This window comes from Microcaecilia unicolor, chromosome 6, assembly GCF_901765095.1.
Source record: "Microcaecilia unicolor chromosome 6, aMicUni1.1, whole genome shotgun sequence".
Lineage (NCBI taxonomy): Eukaryota > Metazoa > Chordata > Amphibia > Gymnophiona > Siphonopidae > Microcaecilia > Microcaecilia unicolor.
The window spans coordinates 151,264,066-151,276,370 of record NC_044036.1 but is presented as its reverse complement, the minus strand read 5'-3'; the positions used below and the strand labels follow the sequence as shown (position 1 = coordinate 151,276,370).

The window sequence follows — 12,305 nt, the reverse complement described above, 5'->3', positions numbered from 1 at the left end:
TGCAAAGTAATGAACAGTGTCCTGCTGTCAGAGACAAGTAGGAGTGAGATTTTCCTTAGAAGTGGAAGATAACTCTTGCTCTATGAATTTTCAAGATATTTTGATATCCTTGTAGCATAATTCTGGTTCGAGTTACCCAAAAGGGAACTGGGACCCCCCCCCCCCCCCACAGCATCCTGCAATGGCCCTCAAGAAAGAAAGAGATGTATACTGACTTATCTAGACAGTGTAACAAGGTGCTTCAGATTGAGAGGAGATGTACTGAGACAGTACTTCAAGAGACAAGAGGAGACTGTCCTATAGAAGGGCTGCTAAACAGGCAAGTATAGGGGGGTAGAAGTTCGCTTGATGAAATTAATAGGAGAACCTGCTCTGAGTGAAGCAAGGTATCCTGTCTGATTGATGTACAGTTTTTGGATGTTTGACTGTAGATTGCAGATTGGCCACCAAGTAGACGCAATGTGGTGAATCATTTCTATGACGGAGCTTGTTTCACAGTAATAACTTGTGTCTGGAACATCACTTTAAGTGTGAATGATTTTGTGGTTGCAAAGTTGATGCACTCCAATATCCTTGAAGTGAAACTTCTCCTCTGCTCAAAAATGAAACGCACCCAGTACCCTTATTCATATTGAAGACGAGGATGGGGGGGGGGGGGGGGGGAGACCAACTTCAGATGGTTTGTTCTATCAAATATTTTAATAATGCAAACATTGTCATTCATCCCTTCTCCAACACAGAAGAGCAATATGGAGCACAGAAGTTCATAAGCAGTCAAATTTTTGTTTGTATAGGCTCTGCCTATCTCTCTTCTAAGGCTGTGTGAAAAATCAGATGTTTTATGGTTTTAATTAAACTTGCAAATCATCTGCAAAACAAACTCATTGTAGGCCATGGGATAAAATTCTACACAAATCAAGGGAAATTCATCCCATAAAGGTTCCTCTTTGTCTGCAGCATCGTACAAACAGCCTACAAACATGGTGCATCAAACTTCACCCCGTTTCATTAGAAAAGTTCCTGATAATAATACAACAAAAAAAGCAGCAGAAACAGGCCTTTTCCCAGCAAGTTTTCAGTGTGGAATAAAGCAGAAATCTGCTTTCACATTGGAAATCATTGTACCTCTTCTCTCTGGTCTTCTTCCACTTCCTAGGCCCTTGGTTTTTACTTCTGGTCTTTAAGGGCCACCAAAAGAACAGGTTTTCAGGATGTCCCTAAAGAATATGCATGAAGGAGATTTTGCATACCTACTACCTCCACTGTATACAAATCTCTCCCATGCATAATTGTTAGGGATATCCTGAAAACTTAACCTGTGGCGGCCCTCAGAGACTGGGAATGAAGACAAAGGGCCCTGACCAATATTCAGGCAAAGACACTAAATCTGGATGTGGAGGCATCTCGAAATTTAGAAGAGACAGGCTAAGGAACAGTACTTTCCATTTCTTTTTCAAAAATGAACAACTGAATAGTTTAAAGAGAATCTAAAAAAACATTGTTCTTGATGCCGAGGTCACCACTCGGAAAGGTTTACTCTCTGCAGGGTGACTTGCCCTTCACTTGACCTTCAGGCTTTAAAAGTCCAGTTCAACTAAGCCAAACTACCATCCACACAGATAAAGAAAAATTTCCCCAACAGCCAAACCTATAGCAGTTCTGACTAAGTCATTAATTGCATGCCCTGCAAACAATCCTATTTCAAAGCCATCATTTTCACTTTTAAGAGAGGGTGCTTGCTGCCTCTGGTACGTATTTCTAAACTCACTGCTGGGTGCCTTTCCGAAACCAGCTAAGATGAAATACTGAACACTGTAATTTCTCATATCTAATGGAATTTTTGCCTGCAATTCAAGCAAGGACCCAGGCATAATAGTGCCACCTGTATACTATATCACTTCAGAAAACAAACAAGAAATGCATGAAACCATTACTTCCAGCACCCACACATTTATATGTCTGCATTAGGAGAAAGACAAATGTAGCCTTTTAGATAAATGAATACAACCTCCCTCTGCATCTCTAAAATAAAATACAGACTTGAAAGAAACACATAGCATAAATCAAACGAATGCATTTCATTTAGCTCAGTGTTTTTGACAGTGGGGCTACGAAGAAGACTCAAGTTCGGGTTTCCCATCTGCTGCTTGGCTTGCATATGTTATGATGGTGATGTCCCCAGATTCCAGGGGGATGGGGGATGACCCTACTGAGAAGATCTCAGAGAAGACTTCCATCCTTCAGTCAATAGGAGATTATGGTTTGCTGTGCGGTTGTCATGTGAGGTGAGGTTTGAAAGAGATTTAAAAAAAAGTAATAAAAGCAGTGTGAGACGGTGAGATTGTAGTTTCATCTATTTCTAAGCCTTTTCTCTTTTGGGGGTTTGACCAGTACAATAATAAAAATCCCTGCCTCCTAGTAGGCTGTCTTATCCTACTTTGTCCGTGCACCACCCATTGCCACAGTCTGAGCTGTTTTGGGCTGGTTAATATTCAAGCTCAGGTGGAACACCAGCAGCAGCAAGACCCTCAAACCTACTAAGGGAGTGGGGCAAATTACAACTAAAGCTAAAACCAGGCAGATGACCTACAGAAGGGTCAGCCCTGGCACATAGAACCAATGATTCTCTAGTGGTGAAGGAGAATGGATTAGAAATCATTGGGGAGAAGGAGGAGGGGAACCAAAAGAAAAAGAAAGAGGGAAAGCCATAGAAAGGAAGAGGAAGCCTGTAGGCGGGACCAAAAGGGAGTATGGGGCATGACAACAGGAACAGGAAGTGTAGAGATAGATAGATGCTTAACCAGTACATGGGGAAAGCAGTGTGGTCAGGGGAGTGGTATATGGGAGAGAGAAGAAGCATAGGGAGGAGACAAAAAGGAATGATCAGAGGTGAAAATAAGAGCAAAAATATATAAGAACTAAGGAGAGGTGTATAATAGGAAGAAAATCATGGAGAAAGAGTGAAAGACACCAGGGTATAGTATATCTGTATTTACAGTGTATAATAAAGGATTATTTTTGTTACATTTGTACCCCGCGCTTTCCCACTCATGGCAGGCTCAATGTGGCTTACATGGGGCAATGGAGGGTTAAGTGACTTGCCCAGAGTCACAAGGAGCTACCTGTGCCTGAAGTGGAAATTGAACTCAGTTCCTCAGTTCCCCAGGACCAAAGTCCACCACCCTAACCACTAGGCCACTCCTCCACTCCACTCCACTATAGGAAAGTCTGTGAAATGTTTGCAAATCAGTAGATGATGACAAAAACAGAGTTTGTCCCAGGACTTCAATAACATGGCACCTTTCAATATGTTCAATAAAAATGGAATGATTAAAAAAAAAAAAAAAAAAAAAAATATATATATATATATATATATATATATATATATATATATCGCACTAAACCCCTCTCTCTCTTCTTTGCCATGATTTAGTGTATGATAGGGTGGGAGGAGGAAGGAATCTAGCTCAACAGAAAACTGCTTGAAATTATTCTGTTTTCAGGACTGGATCACTAAATGTTCTTGTTCAAAGTTTATTACCCATAATATCCTTGCCTTAATAGATCTACTGCTATAATTTACTCTAAGGACAGAAGTAACTTGCAGAACAATTACAGGCTACTTTCCTAGTAGAAACAGTATCTGTGCAATAAGACAGACTGATACAAATTATATTTTCTGAATCTGCCAGTTTCAGGGGTGGGTGAAGTTTGACCTCTAACTCCTGTGAACTGGTTAGTTCCTCAGGCAGTTATAAAGGGATTCTGGGTAATTTATTTTTTGCAGAAAATGGTATTAGCATGCTCCAAAATCTTCATTTGACGTACCTTCATAAAACATAGCCTGCACTTGGATGTCTGATTGTTCAGCTATAACTTTCATGGAGAAAAGAAGGGATTGGTCTCAAAGAGTCAGCAGTGATTTACAGCTCACACACAGCATTGCATCCTGTCCTTTTTTCTTCCTGAAAAGAGGGTCTCACACAATTAGCATCCTGTCACAAGTTGTCTTTTTGGAGACTAGACAAAATGAGGGTTTCAGGAGCTGAGAACAGCTTCTCTGCTTGCAAAACTTTATTACCCATAACTTCCCTCAAACTGGTGCATTGTTACTGAAGAGAGCGGCCATTTCAACCCTTTATTCCAATTCCAAGAGGGTTTATTAGTAAGAAACCTGGAGGGAGGAAGAGCTATCCTCATTTCCGGAATCCTAGTCTTGTTTATTTTCAGAAACACAACCCAGGCAAGGGCATTTTATTGTTTATATATGAACAGATGGGAGAGGTTCCAACCAGTCAGCCATGATTTCCAGACACCTTGGAAATAATCTTAGGTCTAACCTTTCTGGAAAAACAGTGTCTGCATATTAGATCACTCCAACAAAAATTACTGTTTCTAAAACTAGATCAAATGAGGGTTTCTGGAATTGGTAATATTTTATTCATAATAACCCTTTTGAAATGGAGCATCTTTACTGAAACCTACAAGAGCTATCAGTTAAATCCTACAAGAGACTGCAGTCTATTTTAAAGCCATTAGATGGCACTGTTCTGTTATAGGGGGTTAAAGCAGGGGTTCTCCAACCAGCACTCAGGACACACTCAACCAGTCAGGGTTTCAAGGTGTTCATAATGAATATGCATGAGACAAATTTGTGTGTACTACCTCCACTATATTGTGGGTACCCTGAAAACTTGACTGCCTAGGTGTGTCCCCAAGACTGGGTTGAGATCCACTGGATTAAAGCATTGTGGGGGCCCTTTTACTAAGCTGTGGTAAAAAGGGTCCCAGACTAGCAGGTAAAAAGGCTGAAAAATGAAACGGCCATGAAGTAAGATTGAACTTACTGCGTGGCCATGCGGGATGGGGGGGGGGGGACCACTTACCTCCACCCATTTAGGTGATGGTAAGTGCTCCAGCACTAACCCAGCAGCATGTGACCCTGCCCAATTACCGTCACACAATGGGAATGGAAATCCCGCCGGTGCACGCATTGGGCTGGTGGTAGTACTGGATTGGCACGCAGTAAGCCCATGTTGGGCTTACAGCCACTTAGCACAAGGGCCCCTGTATGCTGGATACTTTCTGTTCAGTCCTTGTTTTCCTTGTCCTTTCTACTTGCTCATGCTGAATCAAGACAAAAGCCTTAATCAGTTAGGGCCTCTTTTACCGAGCTGCGGCAAAAGGAGGCCGGTGCTGGCGTCGGTGTGTGTTTTATACATGTGCCGAGGCCCCCTTTTACCACAGCTGGCAAAAGGGAAGTCTTGCTTTCAGACAGGAAATGGCTGGGCAGCAACTAAAGCACTTGCCGTGCGGCCATTTGGGGGGGGGGGTCCTTACCACCACCCATTGAGGTGGTGGTAAGGGCTCCCGCATTAACCCAGCAGTAACCAGGCAGTGCGCGGCATGGCCCGATTACCACCGGGTACACTCCAGTGCTACAAAAAGAAATAAATGTTTGTGGCACTGGAAATGACAGCGTGCTAGGGGTGGGAAGTACTGCTGGGCTGTGGTGGTAGCCTGGCGGTACTTCCTGTATTGCGAGCGTTAAGCCCGTGTTGGGCTTACCGCCGCTTAGTAAAAGGAGCCCTAAAATTCCTGTTTCAGACCCCTGTAGCATCTTAGCACATAAGCACCACCATACTGGGAAAAGACCAAGGGTCCATCAAGCCCAGCATCCTGTCTCTGACAGCGTCCAATCCAGGCTTCAAGAACCCGGCAACCCCCCCCCCCCCCCCCCCCCACAAAAAAAAAATATATATTTAATAATGTTCAATGGACTTTTCCTTCAGGAATCTGTCCAAACCCCCTTTAAACTCCGTAAGGCCAGCTGCAGTCACTACATTCTCCGGCAACGAGTTCCAGAGTCCAACTACACACTGAGTAAAGAAAAACTTTCTCCTACTTGTTTTAAATCTACCATATTCTAGCTTCATCTTGTGTCCTCTGGTTCTATTATTTTTTGAAAGTGTAAACAAACGCTTCACATCTGTCTGCTCTACTCCGCTCATTATCTTGTAGACTTCTATCATATCACCCCTCAGCCGCCTTTTCTCCAAGCTGAAGAGCCCTAACTGTCTTAGCCTTTCCTCATAGGGAAGTCGTTCCACCCCTTTTATCATTTTCGTCGCCCTTCTCTGCACCTTCTCCAATTCTTTTATATCTTTTTTCTGATGCAGCGACCGGAATTGGACACAATACTCGAGGTGCGGTCGCACCATGGAGCGATACAACGGCATTATAACATCCTCGTGTTTGTTTTCCATCCCTTTCCTAATAATACTCAACATTCTGTGCGCTTTCTTAGCCGCCGCAGCACACTGAGCAGAAGTTTTCAACGTCTTATCAATGATGACTCCCAGATCACTTTCTAGGTCTGTGACTCCTAACGCGGAACCTTGCATGATATAGCTGTAATTCAGGTTCCTCTTCTTGAATGTGTTGGATCAAGCTCACTTTGTAACAATGATCATTACTACTAATACTACTACTACCTTTACTGCTTATAATTTCTATAGCTCTACTAGACAGATGCAACGCTATAAACAAACATGTAAAAGAAGTTCCTACTCAACAGAGCTTATAATCTATTCAGCAGTTCCACGCTTATTCCAGTTCAAGAAGAGTCTGGGTAAGACAATTTTGGAAAGGAAAATGTCCCATCTACTACTGAGATCTGGATTGTGTAAAACATAAGCTATGTTTGCTTGCCTTATTTTTCACGCACTGAGAGGCTGATGCCAGAAAGCTGGCGCAGGCTGAAGTGTGCAGTTAATGAACGTTCTGTGTGCATGGTACTGGCAGCGTGACGCAGAAAGAGGTTCACCGTGGCAGTTAACTTGCATAGCAGACAAGTGCACACAGTAAAAATGAGGCCATTAAGTATTCCTTTACAATGCAAAGAAGTAAGCAGAGGTTTCTAACACACACACAGTGTGAGAACATTTCTGTCAGGTCTGGGGTACCGTAGAAAAACCTTTAGTTGACAGGATTTAATGCCAGTTTGGGGGATTTAAATCCTCATTTTTCTTTTTTTCTGACCATTGCCTGCAACTTTAAAAGACAGAACAGGAGGTAATGTATGCAAATCTATCTCATGCATATTCGTTGTGAATATCTTGGAAACCTGACTAGACTGTTGTGTCCTGCAGACTGGTTGAGAACCCCTGCTATAACCCCACCATAAGCCCCTGTAACTAGCGCACTATTAAGAATGCTGTATTTCCACATTTGATGCAGTTCTAGGGTGACCAGATAGCCACAAAATGTAGGCATTGGAAAACCTTTGTTGTTCTAAAAAAAAAATTAAAAAGATTTTTTTTTGCCTACCTGCACAAGAAGAAAGAATGAATTACTGTGGTTTAAACATTTACTCCCCTGTTTACTAAGCCACATCAATGCAGACACAGCCATTCAAAGTGAACGGGCTGTGTCGGCATTAGTGCGCAGCAGTCACTAGCACAGCTTAGTAAATGTGTGTGTGGGGGGGAGGGGTTAATTGCAAACCCACCACAACATTCCTAGGGCTCTGGAGGTTGCCAGTGCCTTGGCAATGAAAGGATTCAGGATTAATTATACAGTACAAACAAACAGGGCCGCCGAGAGACTAGGCTGGGCCTGGGGCAAGGCTGCCCTGCCTCCACCCTCCCCGCTGCCCCGCTGCCGCCCCCGTCGCTACCCCTCCCCCCCCCCCCGCAGCTGCAGTCCGCAGTCTCACCTGCCTGCCTCCACGGCTCCAGGCCCCCTGCATTCAAAGCGGCAGTCGCAGATCGCGTCTCTTCTGGCCTTCCCTCCCTGTGTCCCGCCCTCGTCTGATGTAACTTCTGGTTTCCGCGAGGGCGGGACACAGGGATGGAAGGCCCGGGGAATTTTGCCCCCCCTGCCCCCTCTCTCGGCAGCCCTGCAAACAAATGCAATGACTGTACTAGTCCTGCTCTGTGGGCCAATGCTCAGAACTCCCGTGGTAAAGCCAACAGCGCAGAACTTATACTACTGGAACAGCGCAGACAAACAGTTCGCCAATGCTCAAAAGAAATAGTATTCAAATTCTATGTGCATTGTAAAAGCAAAAACAAGGGGGGGGGGGGAACATGCTTGGCGCATGTGCAGAACAGTTTTGCAGTAAGCTCAGCTCTTGTGCGCATGCGCCAGGCAAACCCTAAAGTGACTCACTCATTAGCGCCTGTTTTCTGCACCTTTAAATATAAGCGTTTCAAATTTTTTTTTAACTTGGAAGGCTTATATTTAAGCGCAGGAAACAGGCACCAATGTGTGCTTTCACTTTCAGTTTTGCTCCGACTCGCACACGTTCGTCTCTCACCACCAGCACTTTGAGGCTTGCACGGGCTTCCTTCTGATTTCCAAATTTAAAAAAAAGAATTGACAGACTTTAAAGAAAGAATTGTGAGAAATCATCTCTTCAACCACCCTAATGCCTGCTCTGAACTGGCATTAGGTTTTTCAGCGGTAAGGGCGGCTTTGTTTTGCGCGCTGTTCTCCGAGCACCGGTAGGGAATAGGAAATGATCTCATTAACATCCATTTGACTACATTTGCATGCTATCTGTGCTAATCTTTGTAGCGTACATTGTCTCCTGCGCTAGAGTCCTCTGAACATTCTAACACTCACTAGCGCCAGTGTTAGCGTGGCACCAATTCCCTCTAGAACTGGCATTACATTTTGAGTATTGGCCCACAGGTTTGGAAAACGAAATGCAATGTCACCTTTGGGCAAAGTCCTGTCTGTCTGGGCTGGCTTAAAGGCAGTTTGCCATCCACTTTTATGACTTTTAGTTAATAAAAACCACACATGCAAAGGCTGGATGGAATGTCCTGCAAGGCAGCAATAAAATACCATAACATAACATAAAATAAATGATCACCTGGAGGAAGCCAACAGACCATTTGCCTCAAAATGCTTCTTTTTGTTTATTAATTTAGCATTTGGTAATAACAAACCTACTAATTATATATTTATTTATTTTTACGTGGCTCCACCTCTGTTACCATTCTGTAAATGTGTAGATGTGCTCAAGAACCTAAGGGGTCCTTTTACAAAGGTGCACTGAAAAATGGCTTGCGGTAGTGTAGGCACGAGTTTTGGGCACGCGACAATCCATTTTTTAGTGCGCCTGTAAAAAAGGCCTTTTTTAAAAAAAATTTTGCTGAAAATGGACGTGCGGCAAAATGAAAATTGCTGCTTGTCCATTTTGGGTCTGACACCTTACCGCGCGCCACTGACCTAGCGGTAAAGACTGACACGTGCCACTTGACATGTATCCGTTATGTATGCCTGAAAAGAAAAAATATTTTTCAGAGACGCATATTGGATGTGCGCCAAAAATGAAATTACCGCAAGAGCCACACGGTAGTCGGGCGGTAATTCCATTTTGGCACACGTTGGGTGTGCGTAGACGCTTACACGGCTTAGTGAAAGGACCCTTGAGTGTTTTGACGCACTGGTGCCTGCATAAAGTTATATTATCCAACCATGGCTTTAATTTCTGAATGGTCTTTACCTATATCTGAATAGTTACTTTTTGCAAAACAAAAATAAACTCTCTAAAATGAAAGTGACAAGTCTAATTCAAGAAAAAGAAATATATATAAATCGGTATATTGTTAAACAGAATTTCACAGGATCTAATTCCAGAAATGTAAAATGCAGCAATTCAATTACAGCAATGACAATGGAAGGAAAACGTTTATATAACCAAAGCATCATAATTTAGAGGCAAGGTTTTAAGCAGGATATGAATAAAGCCAGATACTTTGCTTACTAGGCAACATTACTTTCTTGTCTTACCCAAGCCGTGTACCATCTGAGGCTGATTCAGTAGAATGCTCAAATCTCACGGTAATTTCCTGCAGACGGAACATTTAATCATTGCTCAGCTCCCACCACAGAAATGTAAAGTAAATGATTCACACTTTGCAGGGAATTTGCCTACTGCACAAAAACCAGCCTTCTACTTACAGCTACGCAGAGCTGCTGTGCCAACCTTCTTTTTTCTCTTAATACCTCAAAGCATAAGGTGGAAAACCGTATCAGTTATTATGTGGCTTTTTCGGTCTGCCCTTGCAACCCAGATTGAATTTCGCTTTATCCTGCTTCTGTTCTGCCTAACACTGACTCCCCACCTATGGGCCAGACTGAATAAAGAAAGCTCTTCTTAAGCCACACTTATTCTAGTTCCTACCCATTGGTACTTCAAGTTTAACTGCACTGACGTTCGCGTTTAAGAAATACGCAGCGTAGTTGCTGTTTGAATGCACAGAAATAAAAATATATGTATTTTTAAAGGTGCTAGGTTTTTTCCCCCCACATTGCTTGGCTAGTCTTTGCAAACTAAAGCTCCTTTCCTTTCATTTAATGTTTTACTCCTTAAAAAAAACCCCAAAACTTCCCTAATCTACCCCCAAAGCAACTGCTTTCCCCGAGAACACAGGACCACTGCTTGTCTGTTTCAGTATTTCACATCAAGTTCCCCACATTAAAGAAAAAAATCTGCTAGCAGAAAGCCTGCAGAAGTACACAAACGATTTGCACCACTTTGCAAAGAAAGGATGAAATTAAAACATAATTATAACAGCTAATTGCCAAAACAATTTAAAAGGAGACCAGTCGAATTTAATTTACCATCACATTCCTTTGCGCTACTGTCCGTTTCCCTGCAAGAATTTCGGAAAGGGACGGTCTTTTTTTTCTACTGCCAGACACCAACCGAAAACTAATTTCCACATGCCTAGAGCAAATATGCTTAAAAGGGATCAAATTAAATCTACAGGCTAGCAAGCCTTCGGTACAGCTGGTTCAAAGCAAACACCAGAAAAGAGCTTTCACAGTTTGAAAGTTAAGACTTTGGAGCAGTCTCTTGATCTCGCCTGTAAACGTTAAACAGAGAAAATAAATGAAACACTTTAGCGTTAAAAATAACATTTTGGTCTAAGGAAACCCAACTGTCGAAAGGGTCAAGATTTGCATTCTGCTCTTCCACTGAAATCTCAATCCCAGCAACAGCTGAGTGAGATGTCAAGAGCAACCATTAGCATTGGGCTCCCACCGAGTTTTTCTCTAGCCAGATTCACCCTGATTACACGAACTTTGTGCAAGCAGCTTTTCCCGACTTGCACAAAGTCCGTGTAATCAGGGTGGATCAGGCTATATATATTTTTTTTTAGATTAATAGACACCAAACAATATACTGCACCTAAAACAACAACCATGAATTTCCCAGCGGAGTAAATCAAGTTTTCCGGACCGTGCGTTGCAGAAACTCGCTCTGCATCGCTCTTTTCAGATCTGAGGACAGTGTCCTCAAAAGTACTGTTTCAAACCCAAAGGGTGTCCGAAAAGAACTCAGCCCACACGGTTCCAAGTCCATCTGAACTTGGGGGGGGGGGGGGGTCCCATATATCAGAAGTCTAGGGGTACTTACCTAGGTTTCACGAAGCGTCCGATTCACTGCTAAGAGTAGTTCACGGAAACCATCATTACTCGAGAAGAGAGGGGTGAAAATAGAGGAAAGGTTTAGAAAAAAAGAAACTCCTTTTTCAGTGCCGCCTTAATGAGAAAAGTGTGGTGTCTGCGAGAAAGAACGAAATGTTTGCGGAGGCCCTTTGGGGTACTCGGCGAGAGGCGGAGAAGCATTCTTAGGCACGGCCGTGTGCAATGACTTCATGCATCAGACGGACGGACGACGGCTCGTATAGAGCGCAGAGCTGTCGCACAGCAGACTTCTAACACTGGCACAGAGACGCCCACAGACGTTTTAGCCCATTGGTGAACAAAATCATCCGTCATACTCCAATCCTGCTCGTGTAACCAAATGCACATTTAAATCCAAGAATCCACAACCTCTGCCGCACTGAAGGGTATGATGACAAGAAAGAGGGAGGGGGGAACCCCTCCTCTTTGCTCAGCAGAACTGACAGAGACATCCCAAAGAGTTTGCTTTCTTACTTTGCATTAGCAGAGTAAAAAAAAACAAACAAACAAACATTAAAGGCTGTTTTTACAATACTGTGTGCTTGAGTATGTTTAGCGTCTGTGGATGGAGAGGAATCTACATGGTGTGGCAGATGTGAATACATTTGTCCTATTTCTCTGAGGAAACCAGCCTCCAGGAACTGGTTCATGCAGAAGGATTAGCATTATCCATGTACCATCAGGAAATGCTCAGTTTTAAACCGACAGCCCGTCCAAATAGCTTGAGCATCATTTTGAATCAGCTCTAACAAGCTAGAGCCTGTTTGCTGACTTGCCCATTGCATTCAGGCTGAGCCTCATTCCTAAATCCTGAAAGA

General features: G+C 43.2%; 1 long non-coding RNA gene across 1 annotated transcript; it reads right to left on the bottom strand.

Moving 5' to 3' along the window:
• Window positions 1–1,516: 1,516 nt before the first annotated feature.
• Window positions 1,517–11,839, bottom strand: LOC115472128. The gene is made up of 3 exons (XR_003942470.1): window positions 11,438–11,839; window positions 3,829–3,965; window positions 1,517–2,265 (listed from the first exon to the last, which is right to left on the bottom strand). It is a non-coding gene; the product is annotated as an uncharacterized LOC115472128 (long non-coding RNA).
• Window positions 11,840–12,305: the final 466 nt, after the last annotated feature.